Below are 17674 nucleotides of genomic sequence, written 5' to 3'. Positions count from 1 at the left end.
GTCGCTGAAGGTAAGCATGCAGGTGCAGCAGGTGGTTAAGATGGCAAATGGCATGTTGGCCTTCATAGCGAGAGAATTTGAGTACAGGAGCAAGGATGTCTTGCTGTAGTTGTTCAGGGCCTTGGTGAGACCACACCTTGAGTATTCTGTGCCGTTTTGGTCGCCTTATCTGAGGAAGGATGTTCTTGCCATGTAGAGAATGCAGCGAAGATTCACCAGACTGATACCTGGGATGGCAGGAATGATGTATGAGGAGAGATTGGATCGATTAGGCATACATTTGCTGGTGTTTAGAAGAATGGGAGGGGATCTCATTGAAACTTATAAAATTCTAACAGGACTAGACAGACTAGATGCAGGTAGGATGTTCCCGATGGCGGGGGGGTCCAGAACCAGGGGTCACAGTCTAAGGATAAGGACTAAGCCATTTAGGACTGAGCTGAGGAGGAATTTCTTCACCCAGAGAACGTTGAACCTGTGGAATTCTCTGCCACACAGGGAAGTTGAGGCCAATTCATTAAGTATATTCAAGAAGGAGTTGGATATATTTCTTCAGGCTAAAGGGATCAAGTGATATGGGGATAAAGCAGGGACAGGGTACTGAATTTGGATGATCAGCCATGATCTCATTAAATGGCGGAGCAGGATCGAGAGGCCGAATGGCCTACACCTGCTCCTATCTTCTATGTATCTATGTTCAACATGGAGGAGTACTGATTCATCAGCTGAGGGAGAGCAGTATGTGGTAATCAGCTGGAGGTTTCCTTGACCATGCAAGACCCCTCCTGATTTTGAACACATCTATCAAATCTCATCGCTATCTTCTCTACTCTGAGGAGAACAACGAAAACGTCTCAATCTATACACCTAACTGAAGTCCCTCATCCCCTGAAACAAGCTTGTAAATCTTTTCTGCCTTCACATTCTTCCTGAAATGTTGTGCCCAGAATCCTCCAGCTGAGGCCTAACCAATGATATATAAATGCTCAGTATTACTTCCTTGATTTTGTACTCTATGCCTCTATTAATAAAGCCAAGGATCCCGTGTGCTTTTTAACAGCCTTCTTAACTTGTCCCGCCACATTCAGAGATAGATATTTACACCCCCAGGTCTCTCTGTTCCTGCACCCGATTTAAAATTGTATCATTTAGTTTATATTGCCTCAGTTCAATCATCCCACCAAAATGGATCACTTCACACATCTGCTATGTCTCTGCCCATTTCATTATTTACGACAGTTCTGAGTTTCCTGTCATCTGCAGACTTTGATATTATGCCCAGTATATCCAAGTCCAGGTAATTAATGTATATGAGAAAGAGCATTGGTCCTAATACCGACCCCTGGGGAACAGCACTGTGTATTTCCCTCCAGTCTGAAAAATAACCGTTCACCACTATTTACAACTGACACACGTGCACAGCATTGTACTCATTCTATAAACACCCATTTTATATATAAACACCACACACATATACATAACAACGCATTTATGTAGCACCTTTAAAGTAGTAAAACGTCCCAAGGCGCTTCACAGGAGCGATTATCAGACAGAATTTGACACCGAGCCACATAAGGAGATATTAGGACAGGTGACCAAAAGCTTGGTCAAAGTGGTAGATTTTAAGGAGCGTCTTAAAGGAGGAAAGAGAGGCGGAGATGTTTAGGGAGGGAATTCCAGAGCTTCGGGCCTCGGCTCACACACACAGTTTATATTTTTACACGGCCTTGTTTGCAGTTATGAATATTGCTTCCAGCCGCAAGTTTAATTGTTTTTCAGAAGCTGCTCGACCAGTTGTGTATTTGGAGCAGTTTCCCAGTTTATTTCCCTGTGATGCGATGATTGTGGGGGCTCGGTGTGTGTAATTGGATTTGCTGCAGTCCGCCGGCAGCAGGCGGTGAAAGCGGGCGTGAGACGGTGAGTGACAGGTGGGCGCTGCTTCTGATGCTGTCTGACACCCGGGGGACTCGAGTGGGCGGGGATTATAAAGCCCGTTCATTACTCCAAGGCAGGAGAAATGAAACAGTGTTTGATGAACGTGTATATATACAAACATCGCTGGTTGCAGTGTGGAGCTCGTGGCGCAACGGTACCGTGTCTGACTCCAGATCAGAAGGCTGCGTGTTCAAATCACGTCGAGGTCATCGTTTTTTTGGATAATCCCGTAATTAATATTTTCTTTGATGTTTCACGATAACCAGACCCTTGCTCTAAAGTCTGTCTCACTGTTTCCCCAGTGTCAGGGAGTGAAGCGCCTGATGCCCTCATGTATTTAATTTTACTATTCACAAATACAGTTATTCGTTCAAAGTCAACCTGCAGGTGGCCACACATAGAATAAACTGAGCCAGAGAGACAGACAGAATCGGGAAACACCGGGAAATCGGCAAGAGATATTGACAAGCAGATGTTTCCGAGACCAGAACCTGTCATCATTGATGAAGAACTGGATCCGGTCCCAAAAACTATCAGCACAGAGCTGGATATACTGGGTTTATAAAGATTGCTGATATTGCCAGCCCACCTGTCCTCTCTTGGCACTTGGTTCTACCCATAGCCCTGAATAAAGAAGGTAATGACCTGGGGAGTGGATTACCTGAAGAAACTGAAGATGAGAACTCTACTTCTCAGATTGCTGGAAAGATGCCATAGTTTTGTGTCTAAAAGCGCTTTGCGATCAGAACATTGCCTGAAGCCCTGTGGTTAATGAAAGGGCTTTTGATGCTTGATTTTCTTACACACCTTGGAATTCAGGAGAACCTGGTTCATGGTTTGCAGGACAAGTTAAACCCCTGGAGCGGAGCCACCAGGCACCTGGCTGCAAGCAGCGACAAAGACGTTCAAAGTGATCAGACCCGGCGAGCTCAGTTGCCAGAGTGTGAGACTCTTAATTTCAATGTTCGTTAGTTCGAACCCCACGTTGGGCGAAAGCATTTTGATAAACTTTATGTTGCTTTCACGGGAAAGCATCATTAATTAACCAATAATCTTCTTTTGCACAATGAAAGAAATGCTAACAGTGGTAGAGTCGATAGTTCAATAATTTGTACCGTTGCCCATATCTCATTATACACACTGAACTTTAGGAGTCTGGTTTAAAAATGGTCACTGCTGATGACACCAGGAATCTGGGGAGCTTTGGTCAAATTTAACAGGACCGGTTATTTCTACCGTGCACAGAAAATAGAATCAGTAGTGAACATAAAATCCCATTGTGCTGAATTTCAGATTCAACGCAATCAGCTGAGAAATAAAGTGAAATTAATTTACAGTGAAAAGATTTGGAAGTAAGTGTTACTCGTATTTGTGCCTTTAATTCAAGTTTGTGGCGTCTGACTCCCTTTCACGTCTCTGACTAAGAAAGGAGGGGCTTGACGTTGACCAGACTGCACGGGCCCTGATATATGTGAGCTCATCCTTTATATTGAGTTGTTTCCCACTTTTTTTATTGGTGTCAGCTTCAGCTCAGCGGTTACTTCGCTACTATCTGTTTAAATTTAAGCATTGTCTTACCGCGGGCGCTGCCTAGCGTTTGTATTGTCAGTTTCAATCCTCTTTCACATTGTAACCGTGATTTTAATTTAGCAGTGTGAAATTTTTCTAGGACAACTTTAAACGATTCATAACCGATTCCTTTCAACACTTTGACCCGGGTTCGATTCCCGGTTAGGGAATTAATTTTGATATCACCGTTTTTAATTAATTAATGCGAAGTAATTTTATTAAATTAATAACATGCATCTAATGTGATAAAATAAGAATTGATTTAATAACCATTATTGAACCAATAACTTCCTTTTGCAGAATGAAATACATTAAAATATGCTTACTGAGGGACAGTCGAAATACAGTGAATTATTTTGCTCTTGCATGTGCTGAACTTTTAACCCATATCTCATTTTACACATCGTATTTTAGGAGAATGCTTTCAAATGTTCATTGCTTGTGAGAGCAGGGATCTGGGGCAACTTCTGTTAAATTAAACAGGACCGGCTATTTCACAGAAAAAAAAATTCTCTGCCAATGTTTTCAGATCATAGACTGACCGATCTTTCTTAGTGGATGACTTGACATTTGCCCACATTGACCTCCATTAATCACATTTCAGGGGAGATTTAAGAGAGTTGTTCAAAATTATGGGGGAAACAGTTTCCACTGGCATGAGTGTCAGCAGGGCTATGGGGGAAGAGCAGCGGAGTGGGACTATTTGGATAGCTCTTTCAAAGGTACAACATCAATTGTTCATTTTAATCTGCGACTGAGAGATTTTTGTTAACCAAAGGTATTTAGGGATAATTCAAGTCAGTGAGACCCTTCATAATTGTTTCAATCATCATTAATCAACCCACAACATTGTGTTGCTCACTGCAGGAATTAATAACAAGTTTACTGGGTGACAGACAAACTGCGATAACTTATTATAGAATCATAGAATCAGACAGCACAGAAGGAGGCCATTCGGCCCACAGTGCCTGTGCCTCTTTGAAAGAGCGATCCAATTATTCCCACTGCCCTGCTCTTTTCCCAAAGCCCTGCAAGTGTTTCTTTTTCAATTTCCTTCCCCTTTGAAAGTTAATATTGAATCTGCTTCCACCACCATGTCAGGCAGAAAAATATTGACGTTAATATTATCCGAGGCCCATTTCACACAGTAATTTCCATGCTTTGCATGTCATGAATTTGTTCCCTTCTCATTTTACACACTTTATTTCAGCAGTTTGCTCTGCAAACCATGAACCAGGTTCTCCTGAATTCCAAGGTGTGTAAGGAAATCTAGCTCACCTGGCAGTCACTGTCTCTGGCCCGCTTTCACCACCTGCTGCCGGCGGACTGCAACAAATCCAGTTACACACACCGAGCCCCCACAATCATCACATCACAGGGAAATAAACTGGGAAACTGCTCAAAATACACAAATGGTCGAGCAGCTTCTGAACAACAATTAAACTTGCGGCGTATGGACAATATTCAGAACTGTGAACCAGGCCGTGTAAAAATAAAAACAGTGTCATAGAATCATAGATTCAACATTAACTTTCAAATGGGAAATGTAGTTGAAAAAGAAACACTTGCAGGGCTATGGGGAAAGAGCAGGGCAGTGGGACTAATTGAATAGTTCTTTCAAAGAGCCGGCACAGGCACGATGGGGCTTAATGGGTTCCTTCTGTGCATTCTGATTCTACAAAAATGTTACTAAAGTTTGACTCTCACCTGGAAAACATGTTAGCATTCCCTTCAGTGTGCAACAAAAAGCAGTGGGTCGATTAAGAGAATTATTAAGTGTCTAACAGACTTGAATTATTTTATTAAACAATTTTGTAAGAACCAATGGGTCGCGGCGATGAGCGCGCCGAATCCTAACCACTAGACCACCAGGGAACACTTGTACAAACTGCAATATCTCGCAGATCCTTGCTCGCTTACTACCAGCAGATCAAAACCGTATTTTAGTTTTGGTCACCTTACCTGTTGAAGGATATACTTGCCTTAGATGGGGTGTGAGAAGGTTCAGCAGACTGATTCCTGCAATGAGAGGGCTGTCCTATGAGGAGCGATTGAGTAGATTGGGCCTATACTCTCTCGAGTTGAGAAGAACGAGAGGTGATCTCAGTGAATCATACAATCATACAGCTACTTATGCAACTGCCTTTTGAAAACCACGATTGAATCTGCCTCCAGCACCCTTTCAGGCAGTGCATTCCGGATCCTACGATCGATAACTGTAAACCAAGTCTGACAGTGGCACAGTAATTAGTGAGGATAGGAGCAGAAAATTGCAAAGGGACATTGATTGAGTGGGAAAACTGGAGGCATCTGATTCAGAAGATTCGGGGGCGACCTGGAAATTCGAGAGTTTAATGATTTTGAAAGGAACATTTTTGACTTGTGCAGTTTCGGTTCGAGAAATGTTAGTGAAAGGAAATTATTCCAGAATCTGGAATTCAGCATTTCACCTTCTCGCTGAACAGTTCTTTCTGGATCTTTAGCTAAGCAGAGGTTCCCGTAGTGTAGCGGTTTATCATGTTCACCTCACAGGCGAAAAGTCTCCGGCTCGATCCTGGGGGGAAACATTATGTTCTAGAATTGGTGCGTGGTTCAAACTGAAAATAAACCTTTCCTATTTCAATTTAATAAAAATGAACAATGGAAGAAATCATATTGTAATTATAAAGGAATAAAATAAAATATTTCATAGAGGCTGTACATTATCTGATCCTGGACCATTCTTCACAGACTCAAACTCAGCACAGATACCGACAGTGTCCCTCCCTCACTCCCGTTTCCTGCCCTGATGGTGCAGAAAGCCCCTCTCAAAGCTGCACAATCGACCGGTTTCAGAGGATCCGCGGGACAACTTTAAAGGATCCTGCAACGTCGCCTCAGCTAATAACCATAGATCGTCACCATATTTCACACACCGCATCAACCCCGTCCATTTCAGTCGAAGTCGTCTTAATTTCCACCAAGTAACCTCCCTAGCACTGAAAATTAACTTTTATAAGTGTGGAATCTCATTCCTTCAGATATAAATTGTTGTTGAAGATTTTTGATATTATAAAAATGTTTTTACTTTTGTCTCTTTCTTTTCTCCCTCTTAATCCAACATTTATTTTCCTCTCTTTATTTCTCTTTCTGTGCCTGATTGGACATTGAATTCCCTATTCTAATTGACTCTTCCTGGTTCAGATTCTGCGCTGCTCATTAACGATTCTTCAATCAATTAATTATGGGGTATGGCGGCATAGTGATTATATTACTCGACCTGTAATCCAGAGGAAAAGTGGAATGGTGGGGAAAAAATTGTCCAGTGCTTGCTGGTGGAGAGGTTTGCCTTGAGGGGGCAGCGATGAATCGCCATTGCAGTGCTGGTCCCGCCACAAACTGTTCCTCAGCCGCAGACTTCATGATGATCTGGAGACCTGAGCTCACAATCCCACCACGGCAGATCGTGGAAGGATTAAAATCGGGGATGTGTAAGAGCCCAGAATTGGAGGAGTGCAGAGATCACAGAGGGTGTAGGGCTGGAGAAGGTTACAGAGATAGAGAGGGGCGAGTCCATGGAGGGATTTCAAAACAAGGAAGAGAATTTGAAAATTGAGTTGTCGCCTGGTTGGGAGCCAATGTAGGTGAGTGAGAGCCGGGGTGATGGGTGAACGGGACATGGTGCGAGTTAGGATACGGGCAGCAGAGGATTGGATGAGATGAAGTTTATGGAGGGAGGGTGATGGGAGGCCTTCCAGGAGTACATTAGAATCGTCAAGTCTAGAGGTGACAAAGGCAAGGATGAGGGTTTCAGCAGCAGATCAGCGGCGGAGTCGGGCGACGTTACAGAGGTGGAAGTAGACCGTCTTGGGCGGAAGCTCATCTCAGTGTCAAATGCGGCACCAAGGTTGCAAGCTGTCTCGTTCAGTCTCAGTGGCCAGGGATTGGGATGAAGTCGGAGGCTCGGGAATGGAGTTTGTGTCGGGGACCAGCACTGCAATGGCGATACATCACTGCCCTCTCAAGGCTACTTGTAAACCTCGCCCAGCAGCAATATTGGAAGAACTGGACAAATTTTACCTCCACCATTCCATTTTGGCCCGGCCTTTTCTCATCCAAACCTTCAGCTTCGACATTTTCCCGCTGCTGAGCAGCCAATCACACAGCTGCCATCAAAATTACTTTTACAAAAGCTGGGACAAGAGGGAACCAGGTTCCAGCGAGATTTGAACTCCGATTGCTAGATTTAAAGTCCAGAGTGCTCACCATTACACCATGGAACCCTTACACACTACTCCGAGCCTAATTCGCTTTTTTCCAACTCACCTGCCATTCACAGCTGCTGAGTATTTTCAGCAAATTCTGTTTTTATTTCAAACTTCCAGCATCCGCAGCATTTTGTCTTGTGTTAGAAAAGAAAACGGAATCCTGGGCTTTACAGACAGAGGCATAGAGGGCAAAAGGAAGGAAGTTATACCAAACCTTTGGAGTATTGTGTGTAATTCGGGCACTGCGCTTTAGGACGGATGCGGGACTTCAGTTCCGTGGAGCAGTGGAGAAGAAGAGGTTGTTCTCCTCAGAGCAGAGAAGATAAGGGCAGATTTTCTCGACGTGTTCAACATCATGAAGAGTTTTAATAAAGTAAACAAGGAGAACATTTTCCGGCGGCAGAAGTGTTGCTAACCAGAAAACACATATTAAAGTGATTGGATAAAGTATCAGTAATAAGGTTCTCTCGGGCTTTTGTTGGCCGATTTACTGGTAAAGCTGGGAATTGAGGGGAAACTGGTTCATGGTTTGTAACACAAGCAGTGCGCGGGGTCAGACCGGCCCGGCTAGCTCAGTCGGTAGAGCCTGAGACTCTTAATCTCAGGGGTGGTTTGTGTTTCAAATTATTGGGCTGGTTTCACAGGAGATCCCCAGCTCTAAATCCCCGGCACCTCTCGGTCAATGACTCTTTCAAAAAATGCGATTCTACAACATTATCAGGAAATCTGAAGTGTTTATAAACACCGGAAGCTGACACACCAGGGAAGACCTCACAGTCTTGGACACAGAGTGAAATACACTGAAGTGATTATAAAAAGTTACAGAACACAACACGTGTGTAAAATTCCCCGTTGTTTTCTCGGCCCTGATGGCTTGTGAAGGGAGAGACGGGCCGAAGTCCCACTGAGCCACACTGACCCCGAGCCAAGGTGAAATGAAAATCAGTTCAATCTTTAGCAGCGGGCGGCTGGAGAGAGACAAGATTCCGGAGCTCGGAATCGCCTTTAAAATGAGCCCAAAAATTTAAAACGCAAACTCCCCACCGTGGGGATGAAGTATCCGACACTCCACCGACTGGGCTAGCCGGTCTGGTCTGTCGCAAGGACCCTGCCTGTGCTCCAGTTTCCTTACAATTCCCCGGTTTATCTGTAAATCCACCAGCAAAAGCCCGAGGGAACCTTATTACTGATTCATTGTCCAATTACTTGAATAGAAAGCGAGCGGAGGAGAAGGATTGAGAGTTTTTAGTGTGGGACAGAAGTGATGTTGTTTGACGGAGAAGCGACACAATCTCAATCAGTGCAGAGAGAGGTGAGTCAGCGGGTCACCTTCTCCCTGAACACATCCTTCTGTCTTGTGGCTGACAAAAAGAGCAGAGGTTTCGGGACTGCAGCAATTATCCAGCTCGCCTTACACACGAAATGCCCTCGGTTCTGCTCCAGGGCGGGATGAATGATTTTGGAACTTGCTCCAGTTGAACCTCCAGGGGCGAGTTTCTTCCCCTGTGTAAAAGCGGCGACAATTGTCGGTTCCTCTTAAGCTGAACAACGGCTGCAGCAGATTCCCGGTGTGACAAACACTGAACATTTTTAACCAACTGCTGTTGAAAATTCTTCACAAGCAAAAGACAAAACACTTATGAAAGTTTTGCCTGTCACTCGGTGACCATCTTTGGATTTCCTTCAGTCTGAAACAGAAAGTTGATTCTTCAATTAGAACAATTGTCCATCTTTTTCCACAGTTTAATGAGTTTTGTGAAAATCAAATAATAACGTGTATTAATACAAAAGTTAATCCCGGACCTGCATTTGCAGATCGCAGTTCTCTTCTGTGATGTTCTTGCTGCAACTAATTACGGCAGAGATTCCCGTAGTGTAGTGGTTATCACGTTTTGAAAACCTTCCCCATTAAAATTGAATTAATATAAGAAAATGGAAGAAATTATGTCCTGACATTTCAATAAAGTTAAAAATCTCAACGAACCCGTATATTTTCTCTGCACAATTCTGCACAGACTGACACTCAGCACAGATACCGACAGTGTCCATGCCTCACTCCCGTTTCCTGCCCTGAAGGCGCAGAAAGCCCCTCTCAAAGCTGCACATTCAACTGGTTTCAGTGGATCCGCGGGAAACCTTGAAAGGATCCTGCAGCGTCGCCTCGGATAATAACGATAGATCGTCACCATATTTCACCCACCGCAGCAACCACGTCCATTTCAGTATGAGCCCCCTTTTTAACTCTTTCGCGCCAGGCAAACTGTTTGTACAAAATGACACTTTTTAGATGAGAACACAAAAGACGTGTTCGCGAAAGCACGGCACCAAGAGCGGGTAGGCATCCACTTGAAATCGATTTCCTCCTGTGTTTTTCTCTGGATGTTGTCTCTCTCGGTGCCGGGCGAACAATTCATTGATGCATTTGTCCTGAACTGAAGCCTTTTGCCCATCTCGCGGGGTCAGAGCCGCTCTGTCTGTCTCTTACCTGCTTGTGACCTTTATCGGGAACAGGCCGCCTGTTCAACGTTCATCAGAAAACCCAGAAAGACAAATAAACAGAAAGATGTGTCTCTCAGCCCCGGTGGCAAAGGTGCAATGAATGTTAATCCAAATAAATCCCCCGTGAGATTCTGTGTGCATCGGCTTCCTTATAAAGTTTGTATTTGAAATGTGCGGGAAATGCGTAAAATTATGAAAATATTCCCATGTCCCGTATGGGGATCGAGCCCACGACCTTGGCGTTATTAGCACACTTTCTCACCAACTGAGCTAACCGGTCACAATTTACCCGTTGGGCAGGCCCGAACCCAGGCTGGGAGATTGTCTTTCAGGCTCACACTGGGTGACCGAGTTACTGCACAAACATTGAACAGACCACATCGCATAGACATTGTTCCTATATACAACTGGGCAGAGTTTAAATCGAAAGTAACAGTAAAAGAGCTCTTTAATCTAACAAACCTCATTCTAAAAATTATTATCGCACCATCGCTGAACAGTTCCTCCCTCAGTCCCGGTATAAAAACAGTTGGGGGGACCCTGGCTGGATTCGAACCGGCAGCAATCGGTTGGAGCGGGATCTAGCGGGTCCGATACGGTTTTACTCCCATTCCTTTGGGAGACGCCTGTTCAGGAGTGGAAAACTTGCTCTGATTCGCTCCTCTTAAAGTGAAGGAGGAAAATATAATTAAAACCTGCCGAAACCCGGGATTGAAACAGGGACCTTTAAAACGCTTTCCCAACTGAGCTATTTCGGCTTCACAGCAAATTAAATATTCTGTCATTCTTTCGGAGGATTTTCTAACCCCGGGAGGAATTGCCCCTCTCACTCATTCCTCACTTCGGCCAATGTGACCCGACCAGATCTAGGAGCTCAGGTTGTGTTAATGTAAAGCTGGGGTGTTGATAAAAATACAAAGCTGACACACCAGGGGGGACCTCACCGTGTTGTACACAGCGTGAAATGCACTGAAATGTTCAAATAAAGTTACAGAACACAACACATGTGTAAAATTCCCTGTTCTTTTCTCCACACTGATGGGTTGTGAAGGGAGAGACGGCCGAAGTCTCACTGAGCCGCACTGATCACGAGACAAGGTGAAATTATGTCAAATTCAATCTTCAGCAGCGACATGCTGGAGAGAGATCAGAGTCCCGAATCAAGGAGTAATGTTCGGATACTAATGTTGAATCTCATTTATATCAAACTCTCCTTGAATTCTCTGCTGGGGGATTCAGAGCTGGGGATCGCCTGTGAAATCAGCTGAAAACATTGAAATAACAACCTCAGTCCCTCCAACAATGAAGGTTACATTTCTTTAATTTGCACAAGTAAACAGAGTCTGGACAGTTGCTATCTTGCTCTCTGTGACCTGAGGTTTTATCTCGTAAACTCCGGCTTTAGTATATGTTGTAATCGATTTTTCCGCCAGTCTCTGTGGCGCAATCGATTAGCATGTTCTGTTATTAGCCGAAAAGTTGGTGGTTCGCACCCACCCAGTGAAGGTGCGTTAACCTTTTCCAGGTTTTCAAAATGTGTATTTTGGCTGCAAGATCATGGGATATACTGCAGCACTGGGTACAATGTCGGTGAGTATGAGATCATCCATTGGGATCCGAGAAAGCCATTCCGTAACATTTTATTAATGGTGACTGACTAATAGGAACATGAGGGGGCCATTCAGCCCCTCAGCCTTGTTCCTTCATGATGTGCCTCAATGAATCCGAGACTCAACGTTAATGGAGCAAAGCAAGGCTTTTATTAACTCAGAAAGTAATACACAGTGGAGAAGTGTCTCTCATCCAGAGATCTGCTGTACTGCCTGTAAGACACACTGGGGCCTGCTTAAGTAGGGGCCAGGTATGGGCGGAGCCCTACACACAATACAATACAGGTAAGGAAATGAAACTGAAACTAAACTCCCCTGCTTGTCACAGTCACAGGCACACTCAAACACAGAGAATACAGAGTGCCTGATGAATGGCATATTTCATCACATTCACCCCTTCTACAGATTTAGTCTGTTCGGGGGTTTGATAGTCCTCTGTGACCGACATTGCTGTTGTGGTGCCGCGGGTGTCGGCTGGGTGTCATCGGTGGCCTCCTGGGTCTCTGCCGGTGGCGCCGCCAGGGTTGTTGAAGGGGTAGTTGGTGGGGGCACCGCTGGTCGATGTTCTTCCGGGGGTGATGAAACGATAGTGGGTGGGTAAGAGTTGCTGTGATCGTTGTTGCTGTTGTTGTCGTGGTTGTTGTCATTACCGGCTGGGGCGACGTCTTTTATGGACACGGTGTCCTCCTTCCGTCGGCGTGCCGGACATACGCGTATTGGGGGTTGGCGTGGAGTAGGTACACTGACTCCACGAGAGGGTCCATCTTGTGGCCCCTCACATGCCTTCGTACAAACACCAGACCTGGGGTGGAGAGCCATGACGGCATGGCTACGCCTGAGGTGGATTTCCGTGGAAAGACAAACATTCGTTCATGAGGCGTGGCATTAGTGGCAGTACACAATAGCGACTGTATCGAATGGAGCACATCTGGGAGGACTTCCTGCCAGCGGGAGATAGGGAGGCCCTTGGTCCTTAGAGCTAGAGTGACTGCTTTCTATACTGTCCCGTTCTCTCGCTCCTCCTGGCCGTTACCCTGGGGGTTGTAGCTGGTGGTACGGCTCGTGGCGATCCCCCTGGACAGCATGTACTGGCGTAGCTCTTCACTCATGAAGGACGCCCCCCTATCCGTATGGATGTAGCTCGGCATACCGAACAGGCAGAACAGGCTGTTGAGGCACTTAATGACCGTGGCGCTGGTCATGTCTGGGCAGGGGAAGGCGAATGGGAAACGGGAGTATTCGTCCACAATGTTCAGGAAGTAAACACTGCGGTCGACTGACGGGAGGGGGCCCTTGAAATCTAAGCTGAGCTGCTCAAAGGGCCGTGTAGCTTTGATTATGTGGGCTCTGTCTGGGTGTTAGAACCGAGGCTTGCATTCAGCGCAAGTGCGACAGTTCCTGGTCAGAGACCGAACTTCCTCAATCGAGTAGGGTAAGTTGCGGGACTTTATGAAGTGGAACAGCCGTGTGACCCCTGGGTGGCAGAGGTCGTTGTGGATGGTCTGTAGCCGATCCCCGGTGGCGCTGGTACACATCCCTCGTGAGAGGGCGTCGGGGGATTTGTTAAGGGCCCCTGGCCGGTAAATGATGTCATACTCGAAGGTGGATGTAGCTCGGCATACCGAACAGGCAGAACAGGCTGTTGAGGCACCTGAGAATCTTATCATTTTTAATCTTCCCCTTCTGTTTATTATTAAACATAAATGCTACCGACCGCTGGTCGGTAAGTAGGGTGAAGCGTTTGCCGGCTAGGTAGTGGCGCCAGTGGCGCACTGCCTCCACGATGGCTTGGGCCTCCTTTTCCACGGAGGAGTGTCTGATCTCGGGCCCTTGGAGGGTCCTCGAGAGGAAAGCTATGGGCCGCCCCACCTGGTTGAGTGTGGCCGCCAAGGCAAAGTCAGACGCATCACTTTCCACTTGAAAGGGAGTGTTCTCGTCCACTGCCTGTAGCGTTGCCCACTCAATATCCCGCTTAATGCTTTTGAAGGTGGCATGGGCCTCAGCAGAGAGCGGAAAAGAGGATGCTTTCAAGAGGGGGCGGGCTTTGTTGGAGTAGTTGGGGACCCATTGGGCATAATAAGAAAATAACCCCAGGCACCTTTTCAGGGCTTTGGGAGTGTTGGGCAGGGGCAGCTCCCGTAGGGGGCGCAGTCGGTCGGGGTCCGGTCCGATTTCCCCATTCTCCACCACGCTGCCTAGTATGCAGAGGCGCGTGGTGTTGAAAATGCACTTGTCCTCGTTGTAAGTGAGGTTGCGTTTTTGTGCAGTTTTCAGGAACCTCTCGAGGTTCGAGTCGTGATCCTGCTGGTTGTGACCACAGATGGTGACGTTGTCGAGGTAGGGGAAGGTTGCCTGCAAGTGGTGGTCATCGACCATGCGGTCCATCTCCCTCTGGAAGACCGAGACCCCATTCGTCACCCCAAAGGGGACTCTGAGGAATTGGTAGAGGCGTCCGTTCGCCTCGAAGGCAGTGTACGGGCGGTCCTCTGGTCTGATAGGGAGCTGGTGGTACGCTGACTTGAGGTCGATGGTGGAGAACACCCGGTATTGGGCAATTTGGTTCACCATTTCTGATATGCGGGGTAGCGGGTAGGTGTCTAGTTGGGTGTATATGTTGATCGTTTGGCTATATCGATCACCATCCGTTTCTTCCCGCTACCCCTCACCACCACCACTTGGGCACACCACGGGCTGTTGCTATGTTCAATAACGCGCTCCCTCAGCAGCCTGTCCACCTCCGTCACGATGAACTGCCTGTCCCCCCAGCTGTACCTCCTGCTTTTGGTCGCTATTGGCCGGCAGTTGGGAGTAAGGTTCGCGAATAGCGAAAGCGGCTTTACCTTCAGGGTAGCCAGACCGCACACTGTGAGGGGCGGCTGGGACCCACCGTAATTGAGCGTGATGCTTTGGTGGTGGCACTGGAAATCCAGGCCCAAGATCACGCTCGCACATAGACTCTTCATGATTAGTAATTTAAAATTGTCGTATACAGTTCCGTTAACGGACAATTGTACCGCGCAGTAACCCATAATGGTCGATGTCTGGGTTTTATCAGCCATAGAGATGGTGCCCCGAGCAGGGACCACCATTAGAGAGAGTTGTGCTAGTTCAGGGTGGATAAAACTCTCCGTGCTTCCACTGTCAATTAAACATTTAACCCCGCACCCGTTTACCTCGATGTCCACCATTGATTTGGATAACGGGTGCGGTCTGGTCTGGTCCACTTTGACCGATGCCACTGTAGGGCCCTGATCGAGACAAGATGGCGTCCACGCTGTCTGCTCACAAGATGGCGGACCCCACGAGGTCGGGCTGCTCCCACGGCGCACACGCAGCGGTGGTGGGTTTTCCAGCGGGGTTTCCTCTGCACACCTTCCTGAAGTGCCCCTTCTTACCGCAGTTAAAGCAGGTGGTGCCTTTCACCGGGCACAGGTTTCTGGTGTGCTTCGGCTGCCCGCAGAAGTAGCAGTTGGTGCCCCGACACGTCGCGGCTGTCGTAGGGCTTCTGGGGGGAGAGCGGGGCCCCGACGGTGTCGGGCTGCCGGGCGGGGAAGATGCCTTCCAAGATGGCGGCGCCCTTGGTGCACACGTGGTGGCGTGGGTGGCGCGGGCTGAAGAGTAGGCGCCCAAGTTTCTCTGGGCCACAGCCTGTTTCAGGTCCAATCCCGTTTTTTCCAGTAGTCTCTGCCGGATGTAAGTGGAGCTGAGGCCTGTGATAAAGGCATCATGAACAAGCTCGTTAGTGTACACTGCGGCTTTTACATCTTGGCACTTGCAGTCTTTGCCAAGCGTTTTCAGGGTGACTAGGAACTCATCCAGCGATTCCCCAGGTCGCTGTGTGCGAGTAGCGAGCAGATGCCTAGCGTACACCTCGTTCATAGGCTGCTGGTAATGCACCTTTAGGATGTCGCATGCGGCCGGGTACGTGTCGGCGTCTTGGATGAGGGGGTAAACCCGGTGGCTTACCCAATTCCGCAGGATTCTGAGTTTCATACTTTCAGCATCCGTAGCGTCTGTGATGGCTGCGGAATTGTCCAGGAAGAATTCCATACACTTAAACCAGTGTCCAAATCGTGCCGATGCGTCCGAAGCATGCGGGTCCAAATCCAATCGTTCGGGTTTCAAGAGTTGATCCATTGCGTTGAAAATTGAGTTAATAAAATTGATGTGCCTCAATGAATCCGAGACTCAGCGTTAACGGAGCAAAGCAAGGCTTTTATTAACTCAGAAAGTAATACACAGTGGAGAAGTGTCTCTCATCCAGAGTTCTGCTGTACTGCCTGTGAGACACGCTGGGGCCTGCTTAAGTAGGGGCCAGGAATGGGCGGAGCCCTACACACAATACAATACAGGTAAGGAAATGAAACTGAAACTAAACTCCCCTGCTTGTCACAGTCACAGGCTCAATCAAACACAGAGAATACAGAGTGCCTGATGAATGGCATATTTCATCACACTTCATTCAATTAGATCCTGGATAATCTGTATCTCAGCTGCATTGGCCCGCCTTGGTTCCATATCCAGTTTCACCAGATTGGAATGGTCTCATTTTTCGGTGCACCTGGTGCCGCTCCTGTCCTGCTCTTCTACACATCTCACTGAACCAGGTTTGGACCCTTGGCTTGAAGGTAATGGTAGAGTGATGGATCTGCCCGACCAGATTGTGGTTGAATACAATTCTGCTGCTGCTGATGGCCCAGAATTGCACAGAGAAACTATACGTGCTTTAAGAGATTTTATTTTATTCATCGTTAACCACAAACTTAATTAACTTATTCATGTTAATTCATTTTTAATGGGGAATATTTTACAAAATGTTTCCGACCCAAAGTGGTGGAACCGGAGACACTCAATGTTTTCAAGGGAAGACTGGATAGGCACTAGAAGGAAATAAACTTGCAGGGCTACGGGGAGAGAGCAGGAAATGAGACTGGCTGGGTTGCTCGACAGAGAGCCGGCACGGACTCAATGGTCCGAATGGCTCCCTTCTGTCCTGTTTTGACTCACTGATCTTGAGCCAATAACTTTCTTTTGCAGAATGAAATACATTAAAATGTGGTTACTGAGGGATAGTCGAAATACAGCGGATTATTTTGCTCTTGCATGTGCTGAACTTTTAACCCATATCTCATTTTACACATCGTATTTTAGGAGAATGCTTTCAAATGTTCATTGCTTGTGAGAGCAGGGATCTGGGGCAACTTCTGTTAAATTAAACAGGACCGGCTATTTCACAGAAAAAAAATATTCTCTGCCAATGTTTTCAGATTATAGACTGACCAATCTTTCTTAGTGGATGACTTGACATTTGCCCACATTCACCTCCATTAATCCCATTTCAGGGGAGATTTAAGAGAGTTGTTCAAAATTATGGGGGAAACAGTTTCCACTGGCAGGAGTGTCAGCAGGGCTATGGGGGAAGAGCAGCGGAGTGGGACTATTTGGATAGCTCTTTCAAAGGTACAACATCATTTGTTCATTTTAATCTGCGATTGAGAGAATTTTGTTAACCGAAGGTATTTAGGGATAATTCAAGTCAGTGAGAACCTTCATAATTGATTCAATCATCATTAATCAACCCACAACATTGTGTTGCTCACTGCAGGAATTAATATTAAGTTTACTGGGTGACAGACAAACTGCGATAATTATTATAGAATCATAGAATCAGACAGCACAGAAGGAGGCCATTCGGCCCATAGTGGCTGTGCCTCTTTGAAAGAGCGATCCAATTATTCCCACTGCCTACTCTTTTCCCAAAGCCCTGCAAGCGTTTCTTTTTCAATTTCCTTCCCCTTTGAAAGTTAATATTGA

The 17674-nt window shown here is 46.6% G+C and overlaps 1 non-coding gene across 1 annotated transcript; it reads left to right on the top strand.

The window, feature by feature from the left end:
• The first annotated feature begins 2072 nt into the window (after nt 1-2072).
• On the top strand, nt 2073-2144 carry trnaw-cca (transfer RNA tryptophan (anticodon CCA)). The gene has a single exon. It is a non-coding gene; the product is annotated as a tRNA-Trp (tRNA).
• Nucleotides 2145-17674: the final 15530 nt, after the last annotated feature.

This window comes from Somniosus microcephalus, unplaced genomic scaffold (genome assembly GCF_052327205.1).
Source record: "Somniosus microcephalus isolate GS21.2 unplaced genomic scaffold, FLI_Smic_1.0 unresolved_chr4, whole genome shotgun sequence".
NCBI classification, from domain to species: domain Eukaryota; kingdom Metazoa; phylum Chordata; class Chondrichthyes; order Squaliformes; family Somniosidae; genus Somniosus; species Somniosus microcephalus.
Note: the sequence above shows the minus strand (reverse complement) of the source record. Positions and strands in the feature narration are given on the sequence as shown.